This window comes from Ananas comosus, linkage group 17 (genome assembly GCF_001540865.1).
Source record: "Ananas comosus cultivar F153 linkage group 17, ASM154086v1, whole genome shotgun sequence".
NCBI lineage: Eukaryota > Viridiplantae > Streptophyta > Magnoliopsida > Poales > Bromeliaceae > Ananas > Ananas comosus.
The window spans coordinates 10,837,822-10,855,521 of record NC_033637.1 but is presented as its reverse complement, the minus strand read 5'-3'; the positions used below and the strand labels follow the sequence as shown (position 1 = coordinate 10,855,521).

Here is a 17,700-nt window from a genome sequence, read left to right as displayed (position 1 = left end):
AAAATTAAATAAAAAAGCGTCGTCATGTAACACCTCATTTTATTTTTCTTTATATTTATCACGGCGTGTTATGGGGGAGCAATGAACAATAAATGCTAAAAACTCGCCCGTATCAATTTCTATAATTAATCCTAATTTTAATGCTAACCCCCCAATCCTGCGTCCTAAAAAGATATGCGCATCCACATAAATAGTAATTAATTAATCGATTAACTAACTAATTAATTAAATCTAATTAATTAATTAATTAAGAGAAATAAATGGTGGTAGTGACACGGCCTTGTTATCACTCACTCGTATCTCGTGTGCGTTGTTGTCCCCTCCCTCTTTTGCTTTGACCGTCCCCATGCGGAGCTCCCGCATAGTAAAAGCCCGTGCGTCCGCACAGTTTGATAGTGGGTTTGCGTTGAACGCTTGTGCATGTGTACGTAGCCCCAACTTAATTAATTTTAATTTTAATTAATTATTAATTAATTTCTGATTACAATAAATTAATCAAAAAACGTAAAAAGAGGCAAGGTCATACCTGAAGCATCGGATAAAATAAATATATATATATATAAAATTAAGTGGTAATAATAAAAAAAAAAGTGCGTTCGTTTTCTTTGCCCCTGTTTTTGCCATGTTTCCGAAATTGCCCCCTGCGTCCTACGTGGCACCATCCCGCTATAAATACCCCTCCCCCCTCGCCTCCTCTGTTTCTCTCTCTCTCTCTCTCTCTCTCTCTCTCTGTCTCTCTTTCTTTCCATGGTGATGGCCGTGCAAGCGCAGTATCCGTCCAACGCGGCTTCCCCCGATTTTCGCGGCAGGTGAGTGCGGTGGAGAAAAGCGCTTCTTCTTCGTGTTCTTGTTCCTGTTCTTGTTCTTCTTCTTGGTGTAATCGCTTCTGCGTGGGGATTGAGTAGTGGATGTGATTGTGTGATGGTGAAGCAGGGTGGTGCCGCGGAACAGTGTGTTTGAGGAGCTTCAGATGGTGCAGGATCGGAATCTCCTCGGCGCCTACGGGCTTCTCGGTGAGGATCGCTCCCGCTTCCGATTCGATCGTCGTTTTGGCGTTTTCTTTTTTTCTCGGGGGTTTGATTTTGGATGCGATTTCGCTGAGACTTGATTTGTTGGACGAATCCGTGCAGCGAACAACGGCGGCGCCGCGGTGGTGAGCGATCCGCAGAGCGATCTCACCTGCAACAACGCGCCCGGGTCGCGGAAGCGGGCGCGGGAAGCGGACGCGGTGGCGCTCCCCTGGGCGCCGCCCCCGAACCCCAACCCTAACGGCTCCTCGATCTCGCACCTGCAGGGGTTCCGGATCCCGGTCCCGATCCCCGCGGCGAAGATGGCCGCCGCGGAGGCGGCGGTGGTGGCGTCGCAGACGCGCGTCCTCGGCTCCGGCGACGCGTCCACCAGCGGCCGCGCCGCCGACCGGCGCAGCCGATGTCGCGTCGCTAGTCCCCCTCCCCTCTCGCCTACGACCTCCTCCTCTCCCACCTCTGCCACCACAACGCCGAGATCGACGCCCTCGTCCGCCTCCAGGTAGTAGTAGCAGCAGCAGCAGCAGTGATCAACTACAAACCCTAGTCCATCATCCTATCGATCCTTAGAATCGCGTCTCTGATTATTGTATCGACCGATGGATTGGTCTGTTGCAGAACGAGAGGCTCCGATCGGGGCTGGAGGAGGCGCGGAAGCGGCATTGCGGGGCGCTGCTGGCGGCAGCGGAGCGGGGCGCGGCGCGGCGGCTGCGGGAGAAGGAGGTGGAGCTGGAGGCCGCGCGGCGCCGCAACGCGGAGCTGGAGGAGAAGGTGCGGCAGCTCGCGGCCGAGAGCCAGATCTGGTTCAACGTCGCCCGCAACAACGAGGCCCTCGCCTCCTCCCTCCGCGCCTCCCTCGACCACCTCCTCCTCCAACAACAACAACAACAACAACACCACACCTCCTCCCCTCTCCTCCTCCCCGAGGGCTTCGGCGACTCCTCCCCCGCCATCGACGACGCCCAATCCTGCTGCTTCGCCGCCAAGCCCCACGACGACGACGACGACGACGACGACGAGGAGGTCGGGATCCGCTCCGAGAGGACGAGGGTTTGCTGCTGCAGGGCGTGCGGCGACGCGGAGGCGTGCGTGCTCCTCCTCCCCTGCAGGCACCTCTGCCTCTGCCGCGTCTGCGAATCCAAATCCGACGCGTGTCCCCTCTGCCACGTCCCCAAGAACGCCTCCCTCCAAATCTTCACGGCCTGAACCCCCCCACCACCACCCCCGGTTCGTCCCTCTCCGTCCTCTCCCCCTTTTTCTATTTTTTATTTTTTTTCTTTGGTCGTCAAACCGAACCGGGTTTTTTTGGTCCCCTCTGCTCGTGGTACCGGTACGCTTTCTCTGTTCATAGACCCTTTTTTGGGCAACATTTTTGTTCGTTCCATTGTTGTATATATGGAAAGAAAAACCCACCCCAAAGACAAAGGAAAGAGAGAAAAAAAAAATGTTGTCGTTGTTGTTATTGTTTTTATTATTATGATTATCATCATCTTTCATTAATTTGTTTTTAAGTTGTTATATTGTGTATTTTATTAGTTAAGAAGTTATTATTACCACCGTATTCGTGGTAACGTCCTCCCAACGGGCGATTCCCTTTCATTTCGCTTATTAGATANTATATATATATATATATATATATATATATATATACATATATATATATATACTTTTTTTTTTTACTGTTGTGCACGAATATTGATGATGGCGCGTTGGAATGTGTCTTCGTGAGAGAGTAGTGGTGGTCCCCTTGCGGTTTCAACTCCCCCACTCCTACTGGGAAACTACTACTACTATTATTATTATTATTATTATTATTATTTTTCGCTGTGGAAATTAATTTTCAACGGTTAGTAGTTTTACCATACGATTAATTACTGAGTTAGTGACCGTGCGATACTTGGCCCGCGAATTATTATTAATTACCGCAGGACCTCTCTAATATATAATTAAGGAGAGAGTGTGGGAGTTTAAAGAAAAAGAAAGATATGGTGGGCCCCACACGCACACCCACACCCACACCCGCACCCTTCTTTTCGTATTTTTCCTTTCGTGGTATGAATATGTACACACATGTTGTTGCGTGAGTAATGTGGAGAAAGAAGGATGGGGCCCGTAACTAATCAACTTATTAGCTAGATGGGGCGTGCCAGGTGAAAAAAGAGAACCACAACTCCTTCCGAACTCGGGCGCGTTCGTCGAGGGTCAAGGCCTCAAGGGTGGTGAAATCGTGACCCACGACAACTCAGTCCGACGCCGGCCAACTTGTTCGGCTCGATCGAAAGTCAAACACGGCCTCCCAAGTTGCTTATCTTACCAAGGTTTTTATATTTTGCTGCAAAATTATATATCTGCTCTAGAGATGACACTCTCAATTCTCTCATCCACTACTACTCTTGTTTCAAAATACTATCATTGCAAAATAATTAGATTTTCAATTTCTTTTTATAAATCTTTATAAATATGTACTTCTTTCTTTCTCGAAATCAACTCATTTTTTCTTAAAAAATAAAATAAAATTTTAAATATATTCGTTCGTGCAACAAGTGCCAAAAAGCTTAATGGATTGTTTTCCAAGTTCCATATTTGGAATCTTATTGCTCTGTAGTTTTAGTTAAATTTGGCTCTAAAAAAATAAATGACATGCTATTATTTTTTTTAAAAAAAAGAAAAAAAAGAACTTTATTAATGAGTCAAACACCTTTTCTTTTCTTTTTTTTTTTAAGAAAGGGGAATTCCACCACACACACACACACACACACCCCAATATATATATAGTATAATATATATATATATATATTATATATATATATATATATCTGTCACTATATATATATATCGTTGGTGAAAATGGAGTTCCACCCACACCAATTCTCTTGTTTCCTTTCCTTTTTTGAACTCCAAAAAGTTCTGTGATCTCCACTCCCTTTTATGTGCACTAGCATAGATATTGGATTAATAATACAAACTCTTCAATATAAACCACCTTGGTGTACAATGTCCCACTATGTTTGGATATGTCACCCACTTGTCTATATATCAATATTTATATATCTTACTATATATATAATGGCGCCCCGTTTGGTTGGGATAAGCAGGGGATAACAAAAGTTATCCCACTATTCCGCCAACGGATGAAAATTGGCCGGGATATTTATATTCACGGTCAAACCATGCTATTCCGCGTTATCCGGGATAGCAAGGATTTGTTATTTTCACTATTTTGATAGAATAGCACTATTCCAATGCTAAATTTCAACTTAATTAAATTATAAATTGAATTAAAACTAAACTATATAATATAATATATTATATATTATAATACATTATTTTTATTATAAAATTATTAATTATACTATATTAATACATATTATTTATATTTAAATAATATTATAAAAATTTATAATAAATTATATTTAAGTATATAATAAATTCTTTTTATATTAAATTTAGTTTAAGTAGAATTTAAAAAAATCTATAAAGTTATTATAATAAATTATTTTTATTAATTGTTCCCACCGATTCTTATTTATAAAATTTAAAAATTAAAATTTTAAATTTTTAAATTATAATTTATAATCTCAAATTAAAGTTATATATTTTTAAATTATTAAATTATAAATTATAAATTTTAATTTTGATATATTAATTTTGAAATTTAAATTTGATATTTATATAATTATTAAATTTAAATTTGATCTTAAATTTAAAATTTGAAATTTAAAAATTTAAATTTAAATATAATAAGAGGATAATATGATTATTTTTTATTTATAAAAACCTACTATTTTCCTTATTCTATCCTACCTAACCAAACACTATTTTTTCTTTAATCCTAAGAATAAGCCAATTTTCATCCAAACGCAAAATTGATCTAATCCCCGCGTCTACCTCAATTTATACCTATCCCTGGAATAGACACTTTTTGCTTATCCTCGAACCAAACGATACCTATAGAGTCCAGCTATGGTGTAAAAGCACCAAATACTTGGTGCTTGTAAAAGCACCAAATACTTGGTGCTTGTAAGTTTTTTATCGTTAGATTTACTCCTCGGATCATTTTCAACCATTAGATTTTACTATTCAACCAACCACCCACTCAATCTTAGGGGGCCCACATCATCCTAAACGCTTATCTTTTAATCCAATGGCTAAAAATCTACAAGCTCCAATAACTTGATACTTTTATAAGTAAGTATAGGAGCTCAATTATATATATNATGTAAGATATATATATATATATATATATATATATATATATATAGAACTAGGCTACTATACTATCGGTAGCACGGAGCGCTCCGTGCTACCGAGTTGTTTGCGATGATGCGGCTTCCAAATCGACGATCGACTCCGTTAGACTTGATTTAGCGTATTTGAAGTTACTAGAAAATAAGTTTTGTGATTTTTCGATATCATTTTCGTAACAATCGAAGGATTCAAAATCAATAATTTTTAACAGCTGGAAATAAAAATCCTATAAAAAGTGGTGATATAGCACTAAAATTTTCGATCAGAAATATTGATATTGTTGTAGATAGTATAAAAAATTTTCTATTAAAATTTCATCTGATTTGAATACTTCTACACCATTAAACTTGAAAACGGCAGATATCAACCATTAAAAATTATTGATTTTGAATCCTTTCGATCACTAGGTAAATGATATAAAAAAATCGCAAAATATATTTTCTAGAAACTTCAAATACACTAAATCAAGTCTAACGGAGCCGATCGTCGGTTCAAAAATTTCATTATCGAAAACGGCTCAGAAGCACGAAGGCCTCTGTGCTCCTAAGAGCACAGCAGCCCTGCTCTCTCTCTCTCTCTCTATATATATATAGATATCATGTGTGTTGGGGACCCTTTTTTTTGGGGGGTTCTATTTTTATCTAACAACATTTATATTTTGTTTTAAAAAGGCCCCGATTATGCAAATTTGCATTAATTTTGACGGAAAACACTATATAGGCTCCAGTAAAGTCCTGCGCCGCGGCCCTTGGTTGATCCCGACATTGACTTTTTTGAGTTTTTGAAAAAAATTGGTGGAACATTCAACTCGATACCAGAGACGTCGGATGCTCCATGTGAAACAGTAGATATTTAATGTGAACTCAATATGGTTATAGATGCAGAGAACGATATTGAGGATGACGAGATTAGGCTCGACAAGATAATTAATTAACATGCACATCCGAGAAGAGGTTAGGAACCAAAATGGAGGAATGGTATAGATTAGGAACCAATGGTGTAATTAATTCGGAAAGTTGAGGATCTGATTCCTATAACAAAAAATTTTTAAAAAAATTGTGGACTAAAATGAAAAGTTTGGTAAAAGTTGGGCACCAATATGTGGTGCAAATAATCCTAAATTTTTTGTCTAAGCTACATTTACTAGAATAAATGCCCATATAGGGGAAAATGTTGGAGCCTAAGTGACACAAATTATATCTATTTATTATTATTACTTTTGATAGTGTATTGTGGGTCAAAATGGTCACTTTTGATGTGATTTAGGGATATGATTCACTTTTGCTCTATGCTCCATTTTTGGAGTGCATGTTCTCAAATCACTTTCCCTAATTTGGTTAGAAATTAATTTTCATTTTGGTTGTGTGTCCACTTTGTTGATCTTTTGCAGGAGAGTGAGAGGGGCCTATGTAATTTCTATGAAGTTTCACCTAACATGTAATATGTTTTTGTGTATTTTAATTATATAATTGATTTCTCAGCAAAAATTCAGATGAACAACTTTTTCTGATTTTTGAAACATTATTGCAATTAGATAAAATTGCATAGAGCTTAACCTTCTTAAAAGTAATTGTATGCACCTAATGCATCCAAAATTTTATCCACCATACATTAACTTTTAAAATACATTTCATATTATTAAATAAAAAACACTGCATGCAACTTATTAAATGATAGAGATCGAATAATCAGATGAAATGAATGATCATTAAAAGTACGCTGTACGTATGCACAACCCACTAATTTTCTAAACCTAATAAATAGCTAAAATCAAACAAAATAAAAAGTAAAATAGTAAAATCAAAATTTTTTAAAGATTAAGCAATCATTTCCAAATGGTCTAAAGTTTGGGTATTTAATTAGTTCTATACATTTTGGTTCTATCAAAAGTATAAGATAAAGAGTATGGAGGGGCAAAATAGCTCAAGTTCTAAATAACCAAAGTATTTCTCCTCCTGCTTTGCTTGCATATGTAAGTGGAGAAAACTTGAACAAGGATTATTACCTCATATGGTGTTGAGTTCAAAATTTAAACCAATTTTTTTACTTTAATAAATTTTCAGTTACGAGAATTATATGAAATATACTAACTAATTATTTAAAACACATTCAAATTTTGAAGTCAAAATATCGTAGACCGGCTCAAAGTAAATAAATTGAAATATTGAATAGTAAAATTAAAATTTCAGAAGATTGGATAGTCGATTCAAGATAGTCCACAATTCAAATAAGTTCTGTATGCTTTTAACTAAATATATAATATATGAACACATGTTGCTTCTGCATATATATGTATATATAAATAAAATATACTAAAACTATCATTTTTCTCGCAGCTAAAGTTTTTAAAATTATTGGGTTTCTTCATGAAAAAGAAAACCACACTATTTTTATTATTATTTTCAATTTTTATTTCTAAGTATGCAGTCCACATCTCATTAATGTGGGATATAAGTTGCTAATTATATATATATATTGTGACATAAAAGCAAGTTGTCCAAGCTAGCTAGGAACTCATGAAGCACACACCACCTGCTTCTTATCTTTCTATTTGTCTTTTTGAAGGTTAAAATAAATTAAGAAAAAGAGAAAATAATAATAATAATAATAATAATAATAATAATAATAATATAATATCAAATAAACATGACCCATAAATTAATACCAACCCCTCCTTATCTTTCCATATGGGCCTCTTTGTATTCTTGTGACAAACACTTTAATGCATCCTAGTACTCTTTTAACCGTTTCTTGTTATTTTATTCACCAATGTTTGTGATGCTAAAATTTTTTTATAGAAAAATTGAAGGAAAAAAAAAGAAAAAAAGAAAAAAAGAAGGGGGCAAGAGTTTTTTACCAAATGGATGTGGACAAGGAGTGGATGAACAAAGAGGGAGCTGGGCATCTTCTTTGTACTGGAAATTGGAAAGCCTCTCTAGAGAGTGCAATTGATTAAAGTTAATTTAGGGGGTTTTATAGGATGTAGTAGAAGTAATGTGGTATCTTACACTATAAAAAATTAATTAGTATTTAATTAAGGATGTTTTGTTTTTTATATTTAATGAAACTAAAAAGCGTCCCAATATAGTTTAGCATCATAAAAAATGAGTCGCCACGTATATACCGACGCTTTCGCCAATATTTGGTAAAATATGTTCTGATGCATTATAGCGTCAGAATTTTTCAAATTTTTTTTAAAATCCTGACACTTTAAGGTATCGAAAAAATTAAAATAATTGTAAAATGTATTATTTGGTAAATTGGTTTGATACTGTAGAGAGTTTATATGATGATACTTTTAGGGACGCTTGGAGACCCTCTTTCTGAGCGTCATCTAAAAGGCGCCCTTATATTGCCCTTATATTGAGATTTTCTTATAGTGTAATTACTAATTGTCGCGTCACCGGTCACGACACTATTGCATCAATTTCATATTACTAATACATTAATATTTGATCAACTAAATTAGGTTGTGAAACATAATTATAATAATTTAGAAAGCTCAAGCCGAAAATTACATTAATTAAAATTCAAGGAGTAAAATATATATATATATATATATCAGAATCCATCATAAAATGAAGCGGGAGGCAGGAGAATTCTTTTGTTTCTTAATTCGTCTCAGTCGGCCAAACATCTGCCAAAAATCCACTACTGCCGCGACCAATTCTGAGTGGAGCGGTAAATGATGATAGAAAATAGAATAAATATCAATCCGTCAAGAAAACAGGATGAAAATTCGGAGAACCTGTTGACCTCTTTATCCGCCCAGTTTGCATCCCTAATCAGTTCCCACAAGCAAGGGGGTGAATAGTAAAAGATAATATTTATATATTTTTTTTCTTATTTCATGATCACAATTAATTATTAAATTGTGTGGGGCCAGCCAGCACAGGGTGGTGGGCAGAGGTTGTTTACTTTGAGAGAGCATTGGAGATCAGTTGACTTGTCCTGCTTTTTGTCTTCTCTCTTTTTTTCCTGAGGTTTCTGTCCCCATTCAACAGTGATGCTTGCAGGCCAGCCTCAGTGCTAGCTTCTCCATTTATTTATTTATTTATTTCTCCCACTTTTGCTTTATTATTTATTATTATTATTTTTTTTAAAAAAAATGTTTTTGCCTTGGTAGTAATTAACAGTAGTGCTACCCCACAAGCTAGGGTCCAAAAATAAATGCAAAAGGTGAAGAGTACTCCCAAGAATCTCACAACCTTCTCCCTTAAATAAATAACATAATAATAATATAATAGCTAAATTACATAATTTTTTTTCATAAATAGTTAATTTTTCACTTTTTTTTTCTAATTTTTTAAAATCTATATTTTATCCCCTCACTTGCATTTAGCCATCTTTTGTCAAAATTTCATCACTATTTTATTCATTTTTTATAATTTATACTGAAAATATTTTTTAAAACAACAAAAATATATTAAAAAATTATTTTTTGTTATAAAAGAAGTGAGAGTAATTTGGTCATTTTGCCCTCTACGTTAATATTGTATTTCTCTGAAAATATTTTTAAAATTTTAAATGGCAAAATATAGATTTTTAAAAGTTAGAAAAAAAAGTAAAAATGTAGGTATTTATAGAAAAGTTTTCTCTAATTTAGCCTAATAAAAAAGTAATGCTATTGATATATTACAAAGTGAGAGTATCTATCTTACACTTTTTCAGTTTAAAGATTATTATATTTTATTTGTCATATTAATTTTTTTTAAATTAAAAAATTATTTAAAATTTTATGAATTTTAAAATAAAGGGTATAAAATCTACACTTCACTTTTATTGCTATGTACAAATAGAATTTTCCAAAATTAAAGTGAGAAAGAAAGAGGAATTAATTAATTAAGGAAAAACTTCAAATACCACTCCTGCGGTTTTACACTTTCTTATTTTAATACCCTGTGATTTAAAGTGTATCAATTTAGTTTCATGTGGTTTCATTTTTATCGTTTTATTATCGATTCCACTAATTTTTTTCGTTAAATCAGTGACAAAGTTAAAACTAAAAAGTACTGAAGTGAATATTCGATAAATTTAGGTGAAATATCTGAAGTTTTTTTATATATAATTTAATGAAATATTAATAGAGAAACGGACGAAAAGATAAAAATAAAACCACATGGCACTAACTAGATATACTTTAAACCAAAGGGTACTAAAGTGAGAAACTGTGAAACAACAGGAGTAGTATATGAAGTTTACCTATTAATTAATCGGAAAACTTCAAAAACCCCCCTTGTGGTTTCACACTTTTTTATTTTAGTACCCTGTGGTTTAAAATGTATCAAGTTAGTACCCTGTGGTTTTTCACTTTATCACTTTAGTGCCCTATGGTTTAAAGTGTATCAAGTTAGTATACTGTGATTTTGTACTTTAGCACTTTAGTACCCTGTGATTTTAATTTTGTATCGAGTTAGTACCCTGTGATTTTTAAACCACAGGGTACTAAAGTGATAAAGTGCGAAACCACAGGGTACTAAAGTGATAAAGTGCAAAACCACAGGTACTAACTTGACACATTTTAAACCACATGGTACTAAAGTGATAAGGTACGTGAGAAACCACAGGATACTAATTTGATACATTTTAAACCACAGAATACTAAAGTGAAAAAAAATAAAATCACAAGGGGGGTTTTTGAAGTTTTCCCTTAATTAATTCACATTTCCTCCCCATCCAAAGTCTCTGAGTTTTACTTGCATTGGAACAGGAGATGTCCCTACACTACTTATTTTTAGGTGAAAATATATGAACAGGTCTCTATAGTACTCTATATATGTAGCATTCATTTATTACAACTTGCTTTTTAATTATACCTTTTTAACTTCAATATTTTTATGCAGGAAAGTTTATCCTTCTATTGTAGATAATTTACTTATTTTAGTTTACTTTTAAACATAATGGATTGATATTTCACATTCAAAGTTTAATTCTTTTTGAAAGTCGCAGAAACTAAATATTTCACTATATCCGAAAGTTAATTAAAAAAATTTAAAATGTTTAGGTCTCGTTTGATACCACTGTCCTTTTTTTCCAAAAAAAACATAAATTTAAAAATTATTACATATTAATCACTTGTTGGCCATAATGCATTGCAAGTTAACTAAACTTGATAGTAAAATATTTTTTTTCCATCAGTATGTTAAATTATATAAATTTAATATTTAAAAAATAAATAATCAGCAACGATATCAAACGAAGTCCTAAATTAGAACCAACCTAATTATCATATGTGGATACTAATAAAGAAACAATCATGTATTTATTTATTTATTTATTGGGTTTCTTTGTTCCCCCATATACATATGCACTCTCACCCCTCCCTTTTTTCTTTTTTTTTCTTTTTTTGAAAGCCAGATTAATTTTGACAAAACCATGTGTGTGTCCTCACCATGCTACATAACAAAAGTTTAGAATATATATGTTTTTTTTTTTCCTTCTTCTTTTCCCCCTCCTTTTTACCCTGCAATAATTGCAGCTTAGAATATAGGTTGGGAGGTGATCTTTTTTTATAAAAAGAAAAAAGAATAAAGAAAAAAGAAGAGGTATCCAACAAGTCATTGTCACATTCAATTAATGTCCCTTTAACAAATGGATCCATGCCTAAAATGCTTAAACCCAATCTTAGTAATCTAATCTATATAAGTTGTGGGGGGGGTGGAAACAATGCATAGTGTGTGCCCACATTGTCACATTCAATTAATGTCCCTTTAACAAATGGATCCATGCCTAAAATGCTTAAACCCAATCTTAGTAATCTAATCTATATAAGTTGTGGGGGGGGTGGAAACAATGCATAGTGTGTGCCCACATGGGTGGCATATACACTTTTCAAACTTATTGTATTATTGGTTCTTGAAGATCTCAACCTATCTAGATTCCAGAGTCCTAAACCCACAAGGGAAATTAAAGAATCATCATCTCCCTCATTAACTAAAACAAGAAACCAAGATATAATAAAAAAAAGAAAAAGTGTTTTCTCATATTAAGAAAAAGGAATAATAAAGAAAGAAAAGGGACTTGTAGGGATGTAGAGGCTTCAGCTTTCAAGGTGAAGGGCCCCTCTTTGAGGGATATTGCAGCAAAAGATGCCACCACCCACAACAGCTACTCCCATTAACACATACATATACACACAAACATATATATATATATATATATATAGAGAGAGAGAGAGAGAGTTATGTTGCTATACTATTAATATATAGTACCAAACGTTTGGCGTTATCGAGTTTTCGGTCGTTGAATAAAAGAATATGCAGTTAAAATCATAGTGATCCCTTAGATTTGAGTGGATGCATGGTTGATTGAATAGTGTAATCTAACATATAAAAATGATTAAAGAATAGATCTAACGGTAGAAAATTCGATAATACCAAGAGTTTGGCACTATCGATAGTATAATTGTTGAACTCTTTTTCTCTCTCTATATATATTGCTTTTTTTCTTTCTTTCTTTCTTGGAATGCATAAACTTGCCTTTACTTGGCTTGTTTGGTGTCTTGAATCCAAGTGGTGGGAATTTTAATGGTCCAAGTCATAAAATAGGAATTAAAAGGGCTCAGTACTTGCTGACATAGTGTGTGTGTGTGTATATATATGTATGTATGTATATGTATATATAATATTTATGCATGGGAATTTACAATGGTGGCACCAAATAACTTTTATTATTATTATTTTTTGAGATGCCCTAGGACTCGGTCATTTCATCTTATTAGGCTTTTTCCCCCCCACCTGTCCACAGAAGATGCAAGTGATGTGTGTTCATTTGCTTTTATTGAATATGTCCAAATCCTCTGTGAATGGATCATGCATGAATCCTCTTTTACTAGGACTCTTTTGTGGCCCCATTTATGTGTTCATGTTTGTTTTTGCTTCTGCACTCACTAAATAGTTTTTAATTATAGGATTTTTCTTCTTTTTTTTTCTTTTTAGTAAGTGAAAATATTGCTATAGCAATAATTTGAGTTTCTTTAATTTCTGATATGCACTTCATCAAACAACAATATAGGTAAAGTGAACATAACCTAAAAAAACCAAATTAAATAGTAGCCAAATAGTAATTATATACCTACCTTTTAATGTTTCTTGTGACTAGGTCCAATGAAAGTATATATATATATATCTATAGGTAGTGGCCAAATGCTAATATACAAAAGAGAGGGTTTTGTTTTCTTTTTTTACAAATAACAGCAAAAGCAACACCAAAAAAGAAAAGAAAAGAAAAAGTGATCTTGGGAGCAAACACAAACACAGACATAAACAAAAACACACACACACACACACACACACACACACACACACACACATGCACATTACACAAGCACTACACATACATTCATAAGCACAGCACAGAGCCTTTGTGTCTTCTCAGTGCTACAATACAACAACCTTTTTTCTTTTTTCTTTTTCTTTTTCTTTTTTTTTTGCTTGTCCTATTTGTGTATTGAGAAGGGGAAGGTCATGCACTATGTGCTGTCCCTCTCTGATGAATATTGACCCAGAAATTAAACCTTTTTGGCTTCTTTGGTTTATCTACACCCTCTCTCTCTCTCTCTCTCTCTCTCTCTCTCTCTCTCTCTCCTACAAGTTGAGTCCATGATGGCCCACTGAAAAGCTGCTCAATATTTGTTATGTTCTATGCAATTGTCAGTGATATTATTTCTGTCACAAACTCAAAGCATGTATACCAAGCAGCTAAAAAAAAAAAACAAAAAAACTTTATTTAAGTCTCACTCAAATTAAGCATATATACCAAGCATTCCAAGTTGTTTAAAAATTAATCCTCAGCTTAATTTTTTTGTGTGATTTTAAAAGTTGTACTTTGCTGTGTTACAAGAACTGTCGCGAATCGTAGAATTGTAAATAATATAGCATCGTACGTAAAGTATAGAATATTGACGCCTTAATTAGAGCAGGATTTTATGTTTTTTAAAATAGAGAATGTATGTATTACAGTATTAGTAACAAATAAGTTAAAACCATAAGATGAATAATTAAATTTAGCATGCCCTCCGAAACACAAAAAAAAAAGAGAAAAGGAATAACAGAAAACAAAAAAAGGGAAAAAGGGAAAAGGAATCTACTGTTACCAAAAAAGAAAGAAAAAAAAAAAGGGTCATGTAAAACTCATGTTCACACCTGCAAAAGAAACCCTAGTTCTCAGAAATTAAAGCTTCAAAAGTAGGACAAGTCCTCCAAACACTCTTCTCAGGAACAGACCACATGCATGCATGCTAGGTACTTTCTCAAAAAGTTAGGACAGGTTTTTATTTATTTATTTTATATATATAATTTTTATTTTTTTTTGAATGAAAGAATTGGAACAGGTCCTTTAAATACAAGAAAACTGATGCTTACAAACTCGTATAATTGCAAAGAGAACTAAGAAGGTGTGAAACACAGAATTGAGCTGCAATACTTTTAGAAATATATCAATCCTGTAAACCAAATCTCGTGTTCTTTTTAGGTATTATTTACTTCGTGATCAGGTGCTCTCAAATATGGAGACCTCATATATGTCGTTGCAATTTGTTGATTTTGAGACCACTTGAATGCTAGACAAGTATTAATGCGCTAAAGAATCACAAAATTTGGTTTATAGATAAGTTCGTAAGGCGTAGATCGTGTTTTGGATGGGCTTTCTTTTCCCAGAGGGGCCAGAGAAAAAGCTTCAGCCGAAAAGGCAGTTCACCAACGGAACTAAAAGATGACACAATCGAGACCTAGGTCACCACCGGAACGAAAGGCCGACACGAGACCTAGTCGACGGAACGAAGGTGCGATACCAACCGGAGACAACGCAGGTAATGGGACAGGAGTGGGACATAAATTTAACAGTGTCGATCGTTGGTTCGGCCGCTCAGCTCAACTCGTGAAACATTCGTGTACTCAACTCAACTCGTGAAACATTCGTGTACGTAGGGGACCCCAAAACTCTTGTATGAATGCTAGGAGTGCAATAAATGTGCACAGTGGAGGCACTACCTTCATGTTTTCTCAGGACCACCAAAATCTCACAATATATTTATATATAAATATTGAAAACAATGCATTGGATGGTGATGATGATGATAATAAAAGTCCATGAACATGACTCCATGGGTTCACTCAATAATAAATGAATAAGCCCAAATGATACCAATTATGTAGACACATATAATATAATGGTAAAGGGCTCTGAATCCATGGATGCAACCAATTAAAGTGGGCCCACATTAACAGTTCCAGCTTGTGGGATAATTAATTGGCCCAAGATTCTGAGCTTGGGCCCCCCCAAAATATAAAGCTGATATGTAGCGTTTACCTCGTCTGTTTAGTCCTGCTTCTGCTTTTGAGTTTAGCTGTTGTTACTTTGTATGGAGAATTTGACGATATTCTGAAGTTTCTGTGATAGCAAGAGAAGTTAGAATGCGATGATTAGGCCCGAGAGCGGAAACTACCTAAGAAGGAAAATTTTGTAGAAATCTTCTTAATTATCGAACGCCGTTTGTCGAACTCATGCTTTCGACCTCTTGAAACTTGTCCTGAATGTCTTCTAGTTGAAGAAGAAGAAAAAAGAAAGGTAACTTTTGTTGCAAGTGCATTCTTCCCCCGAAGAGTACTACAAAGAAAAAAGGAGTTGGCGGGTGAACCGGAGACGGAATGATTCGGTCCGAGTTCTCCGCAGAGTTCTGATTTGTAACTCGCACTACGTTCACCAACTTGCAATTAATGAGCTCATAAATGTTTCAGTAAAATCCTTCTCCTAAAACTGCTATTCAACACAACAACACTTTTTCAAACAGCTTTACATTCTACAGTAAAAATATATACATATATATATATATATATATGTATATAAACAAGTTTAACATAAGTTGTCGGCCAATGCTGATAGACCAGTTAGTAAGTAATCTTCTACTGTAGTAGTAAAACCGAGCACGTGAATAGAAGCGTGTGTGCATGTGTAAAAGCCTACAAACTTAAAACATTAAAAAGAAAAAAAGAAAAAAAGAAAGAATATGTATGAACCCAATCCAACGTGGTTTGCAGTGCTTCTACGCAACGCAATGATTTGGATGAGGAAGCTGGAGGGAGCTTTCATTAAACGCACCTTCCCTCCTGTTTCTGCTTTGGTACCTCTTTTGGCTTTGGTACCTTTTTTCTTTTGTTGTAATAATGCGGTTTCTCTCGTGAGCTTTCACATTTGTGAACAGACCACTCTTTTACTCTCTGTACAAGGCTTTAATTATGAGAAAGTAGAGGACCTTTTTTTCTTTTCTTTTTTTTTTTGCTAGTTGCTTATGCATATTAGTAACTGACAACTGAAGGTACTACAAAAAAAAAAGAAAAGAAAAAAAAATTAAAAAAAGAAGCTAGGGGGGTCAAAAGNACATGTACATATACATGTATATATGTGATGTTTGTATTTTTCTGTAGCTTCGGATTATTATGTTGTTTTGATTTTTCTGCTTATATCATTTCAAAAGAAATTTCCTATTAATTTATGAAGGAATTTATAATATTTTTTGGCTTTTAAATTATTGCAGAACTCAATCCACATCCACAAGAAGGCCAATCTATTCTATACAAATATCGACACTTGCATATGCGCCAAGAAAGAAAATCTACTAAGGCACTCTTATATACTTCAACATGTTAGCCAGAATTAAATTTCTATTGGTTTAGAATTTTAAAAAAGGTTTTTCGAAGCTATGTGTTTAGTTTTCTAAGTTATTAAATAATATGCATTTTATTTTTATATTTTATGCTACGCGCATTGCACGTGCACTTAGCCATATATATATATATATATAGGCTGGAATACTATCAATAACACAAAGCTATTGGTACTATTAAGTTCTTGGCCTTTGGATGAAAAAAATGTACGGTTACGATAATGCGGGCACCCTAGGGTTGAGTAAGTTATTGGTTGAATAGTATAATCTAACGGGTAAAAATAGTCAAAGGATTAAATTTAACGACGGAAAACTTGGTAGCACCAAGCACTTGGTGCTATCGATAGTATCCCAGTCGGACTCTCTCTCTCTCTCTTTCTATATATATATATATAGACCGATAACACCAAGCGTTTAGTGTTATCGAGTTTTTCGTGATCTACAATTTTCACATATTCCATCATACTATTCAGCCAACTATCCACTCAATCCTCGGAGACTGCTACCATCCTAACTGCACATCCCTTCATCCAAGAGCCAAAAACCTAATAGCAGCAATAACTTGGTGCTATTAATAATACAGTAGCCTAATTCTAATTCTCAATTAATTTAAAATTTTAATAAGAATTTAAGTGTCCATCAGTATGAGCCATGCCGACAAAATATCGATACGATACGATTCTAGTGCTGATAGCATAACTTAATTAAAACCATCTTTTTCTGTGAAACTAGATAGTAGCTATCTCAATAAACTTCAAAAAATTG

The 17,700-nt window shown here is 34.5% G+C and overlaps 1 pseudogene; it reads left to right on the top strand.

Moving 5' to 3' along the window:
• On the top strand, nucleotides 691–2,622 carry LOC109723618 (annotated as a pseudogene).